Source organism: Vipera berus, assembly GCF_964194415.1.
Source record: "Vipera berus genome assembly, chromosome: Z".
NCBI classification, from domain to species: Eukaryota; Metazoa; Chordata; class Lepidosauria; order Squamata; family Viperidae; genus Vipera; species Vipera berus.
The window spans coordinates 38,539,515-38,546,573 of record NC_138205.1 but is presented as its reverse complement, the minus strand read 5'-3'; positions in this window follow the sequence as shown (position 1 = coordinate 38,546,573).

Here is a 7,059-nt window from a genome sequence, read left to right as displayed (position 1 = left end):
AAGTCTTATGTTAAAAAACAGTAGAGATTTTTTTTTAGTTAATTTTTACTTCATTTTCTTTGATCAAACGATGCATAAAAATATACCATGTTTCCCCGAAAATAAAACCAGTCTTATATTTATTTTTGGTCCAAAAGACCCATTAGGGCTTATTTTCGGAGGGTGTCTTATTTTTTTTCACCACAAGGCCCAGCCCGGCCGGCACCCTGCCCCACCAGGTGACTCAGGTTTCCCTTGGTGGGGGAGGAAAGCTTTGGAAACTGCCTTTTCATTTACGTTCATCATCAATATTATAATCCATCTCTTTATTTACCACGATTAGCCTCCTTGATCGTCAGTGGGAAGGCACGGTATGAATTCTGCACATGAGCCGCAGAAATCAGACACTCACACCCTGGAAGCTCACGCTGCTTCCTTGCTCTGGGCGCTGTTTTTGGTGCTGCTCATTTTCCCACCCCACCCCTGCCAGGCTGATCTGGTGGGCAGGATTGTTTTCTGCCTTTCCCACTGCTGTATTGGCAGCTGACACTGCTGTCAAGAGAGGCGGTGCGGCGATTGGACGGCAGCCATGCTACGAATGGGAATAGGCCATCCCCCAAACCTCAGCCAGTCTCTCCCATGGTGCACTGCAGCTGATCCACAGCACTTCCTAAACAGTGAGGCAGACACGCACACAGACGCAGCACCAAAAACAGTGCTTGAAGCCTCCAGGAGCTGCAGGGATCCACGCACGCCCTTTGTAGTCATCCTGCAATGCGCAGCCTCTCCCTGAAAGCAATCTGGCTCGCTCAGGGTCAGGTTGGCCGTTGCAGGAGGCTCGTCCCGCATGTGCAGCAGAGCTGGAGGATGGGGATGGGCCACGCCTCCAGCGATGGCCAACCTGACCCCGGGCGAGCCGGATTGCTTCAGCTGCGAGGAGCCTGGCCTAAGGTTTCCAATGCCCAGGCTTCCTGAAGTTGATGGGAATTGCGGCCTGCTGCAGCTGAAGAGTAGCTGAGCCACCAAGTTGAATGTTCACGTAAAGCAGTGGTGTGCCCCGAGCGAGGAAGTGGCATGAGCTTTGAGGGTGCGAGTGTCTGCATTTCCATGGCTCATGTGCAGAATTCACACCGCGCCTTCTCATTGGCGATCAAGGAGGCTAATCGTAGTAAATATAAATCATTTTTTTTAAAAAAATAAAGGGATGGAATACAATATTGATGATGAATGTAAATGAAAAGGCAGTTTCCAAAGCCTTCCTCCCTCACTGAGGGAAACCTGAGTTGCCTCCCAGAGTGGGACGTCTCAGGATGCCCAGCTTTATTTCCTGCCCTTCCGCAGAGGAAGAGAAAACCAGCAAAGCCCACGGAGCAGTGCAAGGCCGCCTCTGGATGCTGCTTCAGGGTGAGGGTGAAAGAGAGAAGCTGCTGGTTGAGTCCCTGGGCAGTCCCCACCCCCGTCTGCCCACTGGATTCAGGCCCTGGCTGTCTTAACATTCAGCCACCTTGCAGTGACGGCACCGGCAGCAGGCAAGGCGGGGGGGAGGGAGAAAGCACACAGTCTGGCCTGCCAAAAACCCTACAATGGGACGGAGTGGGCGGGGTCTTAAGTAGACTTATTTTTTGAAGTAGGCTTTATATTAGGCCCAAGCCCAAAAATCAAACTAGGTCTTATTTTCTGGGTAGGTTGTATTTTCGGGGAAACACGGTACTACACCAGCAAGCCCTGGAAGGTCCAGGATCTTTTGGTTCTATGTTTGATTTTCCTCTTGGCCTGGCTCAGTACATAATACTAAATTATGGCCATCTGAAAATGTCTTTCTGCAAGTTCTGATGAATGAAAAATGCCCTACGTAGATATGGGTGATAATGCTGCGGCTTTAAAGTTAGGAAATTTTATTTGTTTCAGAATAGTGCCTCCAACAGTGTCCTAAACTAACCATCTCAGATTCAACAACAGTAGCCAAATCTCCTGTACTTATCTCCATCCCTCTGGTGATCTTAGAAAAAGATGTGCGAGGTCTATTTCGTAAACTAAAGATCCGAAAAGCACCAGATCCAGATGGAGTAACTCCTTGCTTGAAAATCTGTGCTAGATAACAGGCTGCCATCTTTAACCACATTGTTAATAAATCACTGGAGATGTGCTATGTCCCTTCTTGCTTCAAACACTACTAATATGCCGGTTGCCAAGAACTTTTTGTAGACTTCAGTGTCAGCATTCAGTACCATCATTCCAGAAACTCTTCACTTTAAACTGATTCAGCTAGCTGTGCCTGTCCATACTTGTAGATAGATTACTAGCTTTTTGACAGATAGGAAGCAACAAGAGAAGCTTGTTGAGGACCTGCACAGGCGTCCCTCAGGACTTTGTGCTCTCTCCATTTTTGCCTGCTTCCTGTAGAAGACCTGTATATTGCATAGACCAAAAAGGCTAAAAAAATTACTTCAGGCTCCTCATATCCTGGACACAACCTGGTTCAACTCTCCTCAGAATGCCGCTGTAGGGCATTACATGCCAAAACAACTAGACACTGACAGTTTTTTCTCTCATGCCATCACTGCTGAACACCTAATCCTCACAGTACTGTCTTATGTCTAAGTATATTCACTCATGTTGTTTGACTAGTATTATTATCCTCATCTTCTCTACTACCCCTTCTTACTGGTATCATTATGATTATTATTACCCTGTTGCTTGCATGTACACTGAGAGCTTTTGCACCGGAGACAAATACCTCTAATCACACTTGGCCAAACAAAGTATCCTGGCTGTCCTGTCCTATCCTATCCTATCCATTTCTTTTTTGTTTTTGTTAGTGGCGAAGTCGTGTCTGACCCTTCGCGACCCCATGGACAATGTTCCTCCAGGCCTTCCTGTCTGCTACCATTTTCTGGAGTCCATTTAAGCTCACGCCTACTGCTTCAGTGACTCCATCCAGCCACCTCATTCTCTGTCGTCCCATTAGGCTCTTCTCCAGTGAGTCCTTCCTTCTCATTAGGTGGCCAAAGTATTTGAGTTTCAACTTCAGGATCTGGCCTCCTAAAGAGCAGTCAGGGTTGATCTCCTCTAGGACTGAGCGGTTTGATCGCCTTGCAGTCCAAGGGACTTGCAGGAGTCTTCTCCAGCGCCATAGTTCAAAGGCCTCAATTCTTTGGCGATCAGCCTTTCAAGGTTTTTACCTATTTACCAAATAGGTAAGATTTTAGGGGACAAATGGGAATTTTTGTGATGACTTAAGTTTTGCTATCAGAAAACACCAGGCACACTAGAATTTATTTATGTATTTGTTTTTTTTGTTTAAGTTTTAAAAATGTACAGTTTGGAGACAGGCAACAAAAATGATGCAAGGCCTGAAGGACAAAACATAACGAGGGATTGAAGGAACTGAATATATACAGCCTAGAGGACAGAAGGGAAAGAGGGGACATGATTGAAACCTTTAAATATATTAAGGATGCAAATAAGGTTTTAGAAAGCATTTTCACTATTAGGCAATAATCAAAAATATGGCGGCATAACTTCAAATGGACAAGGTTCAAAAGAAAAGTATTATGTCACAGATAATAGCGGAAGCTTGAAAGAAACGTCCAGTGGAGGTAGTGGGTCAGGCGTCGATAACTGAGTTTAAACATGTTTGGGATAAACATATGTCTCATTCAACAAAAAATTAAAAATAAATCAGATTCAATGGACCACGGGATCTTTCACTGTTTTCTATTTTTTGTTTCTATGGTACAAATAGCCTTGAAATAGAATCTCAAGGTTTTATTATATATATAAATGAATATATAATATATAATCTTCAATATTTCTCATAATACAACTTTAAAAGATTACTGCACACATGATCAAGCTTACCTTTTGCTTCTTGCATCTCCACCAACACAAAATAGCTAAATCTATTCTTTTTTTTACACAAATGTGCACACACAGTTTCTATTTGCAGATGTATGGTGAGAAAACTGTTTAAGGGGTGAGGAAAGCTATTCTTCACTTCATTGTTGTTAATATGAGTGTCAACAGCTAAAATATAATAACTGTCTGAAAGCTGAATTCACAAGATTGATATAAAATCAGCACAGAAGACTAAAAGCTTAATAGTTTTAATGAGTTTAAGAGGCCTGGATAAAACAATCCATGACAGTCAATAAAAGTACCACAAAATCAATTAATTTCAAACACTTTGTATCAAAATGTAAAAAAATAAAAAGAGGTTCATTTTTTCTTTTAATTTTATATCTCTAAAGTGCATTTGACCTGGACAGCATAAAGTCCTTATGTAGCCTTTCAGACAGGACTTTTCTATGTGAGTTAAGAAATATATTCACTCTAAAATAGTATTGTAAAGTACCCTTGTCTGTATTAAGCCATTCATTTAGCATAGCAGTGGGCAACCTCCTGAAGCTGCTAAGTCATTGTTTGTGCCCTTATAGCCACTTCTAGTTCATTCATAAATAATGGACAAAAATGTTTTCCTGCCATTTTAGGTGTGAAAAATATACAGGATATCTAAAAGTAATGAAAGCAAATTTTAAAATTAAAAAGCCTCTAATTTTTCCCTTTTCTAACAGGAAAGAACACATCTTGACTCAAACCACTTTATTTATAATTTATTTATTTATAAATTTCTTTATTCGTTTAGAAATTACATGCAGTTCCCAGCCAATCGTTTGTTCGTTTTAACAGTTTAAAATGAAAAAGTGCTATTGTATGGATAGTACCTTGCACAGAAAAAATGTTCTGAGGAACCCAGGCTGGTTTTTAAGTACTATCCATATCATTATCATGAGTATATAATCTGATCCACCCAGCCTGGCATTACACTGAAACTTCTTATTAAAGTGTACATTCTACACATTTGGTATCCTGAACATGAGACAATGAATTGTAATTATCACACTATCATCAGAGTAATCATTAATATAATTATTTAATATAATTTCAATGAAACTACATGAATTCTCATTTTCCTGTATACTCCACCTACTTTTTTAGAGCATAGCCCATGTCACCTAACTGGAAAATCAGATTGGCCCTGAATCCAACTTGCACATTTCTGCTGTTTCAAAGACTGATGTTGGCTCTACATCAGTAAATAGCTATTAATCAAGGTCATGGTTGTTCCAAAGGTGCTTTTCAAAAAATAATTGGGCTTTCTTGGGTTTTTTAAAGCAATTCACTTCTCATCCAAGAAGCCTCTTTAGTTCTGATTGAATGGTGGGGAATGGAAGGATTTATATTGTTTGCAGTCATCTGGTCATTAGCACTCTGAGGGTCGGTAGTTAGCTTTCTGAAAGTCGTTGAGGCCACTTGGGGGTTTATCTGTATTCTCAGAGTCACTTGAATCAGAGTGCAAATGAGTATGGAACCATCTTGAGACTGCTGAAAGGACTTTTGGAGATAGTAAAGTTCATATTCTGGACAGAAAGGACCATTGCTTTGAAATAGGGATCAAACAGACCATCTATGTTAAAATTGGACAGCCCTCTCTCAATTAGAGGGGGAGGGATACAACACCAACTAATTGCTGTCTACAACACAGTCCTTTCTGCAATCCCAAGAACGTTCCATACCCATTTGGCACTCTGACTCAGGTGATTCTGAGGATACAGATAAAGTGGCCTAATGATTCTCAGAGAACGACTGTTCCTCAGAGTGCTAATGACCAGATGACTGCAAACAATATAAATCCTTCCATTCCCCACCATTCAGTCAGAACTGAAGAAGCTTCTTGGATGAGAAGCAAAACATTCTTTAAAAAACAAGAAGAAATTCCAGTTCTCTTTTGAAAAAGCAAAAAGTAATTTTTTTTCTTTATTCAAACCCAGACTTTTCTTTCAGCATTTTGAAGAGGTCTGGACACAATACAGTACAAGTAGCTTGCCTTGCAATGCTAACTGAAGTGATGTTTCTTTAACACAATTTCTGAATATAATAGGAAAGGTCATCTTTGCCTGCAGTTCCATATCAGATACAGCACCTTTTAATTGCCAGCTCTGTCTTGGACTTATTATCAACATAGCTAGTCCAAGACCTGCTTTTTGAGGAGAACCTGATTCACCTGTGACATTGGGCAATATCCTGCTGTTACAAGGAAGAAAACTCCATACTTCATGTTCATATCTAGGCACTTCCTTCAGATCACAGATAAGAGATCTTCTGATAATAAATATGAGAAGAGCCTTAATTGCTGGGTTGGTCTTTTAGAAGTTGTTCTTCCGTGCTATGTACAATCAACAGAGATCACTTCTAGCCTCAGCCTCAGAATAAAGTTTTGGGCATAATAGGTCTCAGACAGGTTGTATTCCATGTCAGCTTTTTCTTAATATTTCCAAAGGCTTGCTTAGTGATTTAGTTTCAAATAAGAAATGTCCAAGGCTGAAAATGTTTAAAAGGAGAGTCAAACTCTCAAAGACTTTATATTAGAGTGGAATCATTTAGGAATTTCAGAGTTAGTATAGAATAGAATTTAATAACAGAGTTGGAAGGGACCTTGGAGGTCTTCTAGTCCCACCCCCACCCTCCACCCCGCTCAGGCAGGAAACCTTGTAATATTTTAGTTAAATGGTTGTCCAGTCTCTTCTTAAAAACTTCCAGTGTTGAACCTCTACCTTCCAAATGTGGTGAACTCTAACCTTTCTATTATGGTTTTATAGAAACTGTCCTTTAAATATTAGAGCTGCAGCCAACTTACAAATCTGCTTAGGGCTGCAATCAGTCTTTAACCTCAAACACCATAATGCATCCTACATATCTTTAGAATATATTTATATTTCTCTACTCCTACTCTTTGGCCTGTCCAAAGCATTTGAAATGAAGAATAAAATACGATCCCTCATAGCAATTTTATAAATCTAAACACAAGAAGTAAAAGATTAATACTGTACAGTGGCAGCCAATTAAAACAAGCTATTGTACAATTGGCTGTACTCGCAGAATGTGGTAATACAAAAAACTTTCCATTTTGGAATCTTCCAACTAAATGGCGAGCCTGAATATTGCTAGAATAGTTCCATATAAGGAATGGTCTGTATTGCAGTCAGAATAATCTGCAACATGATAGTATAGAGCAGGGGT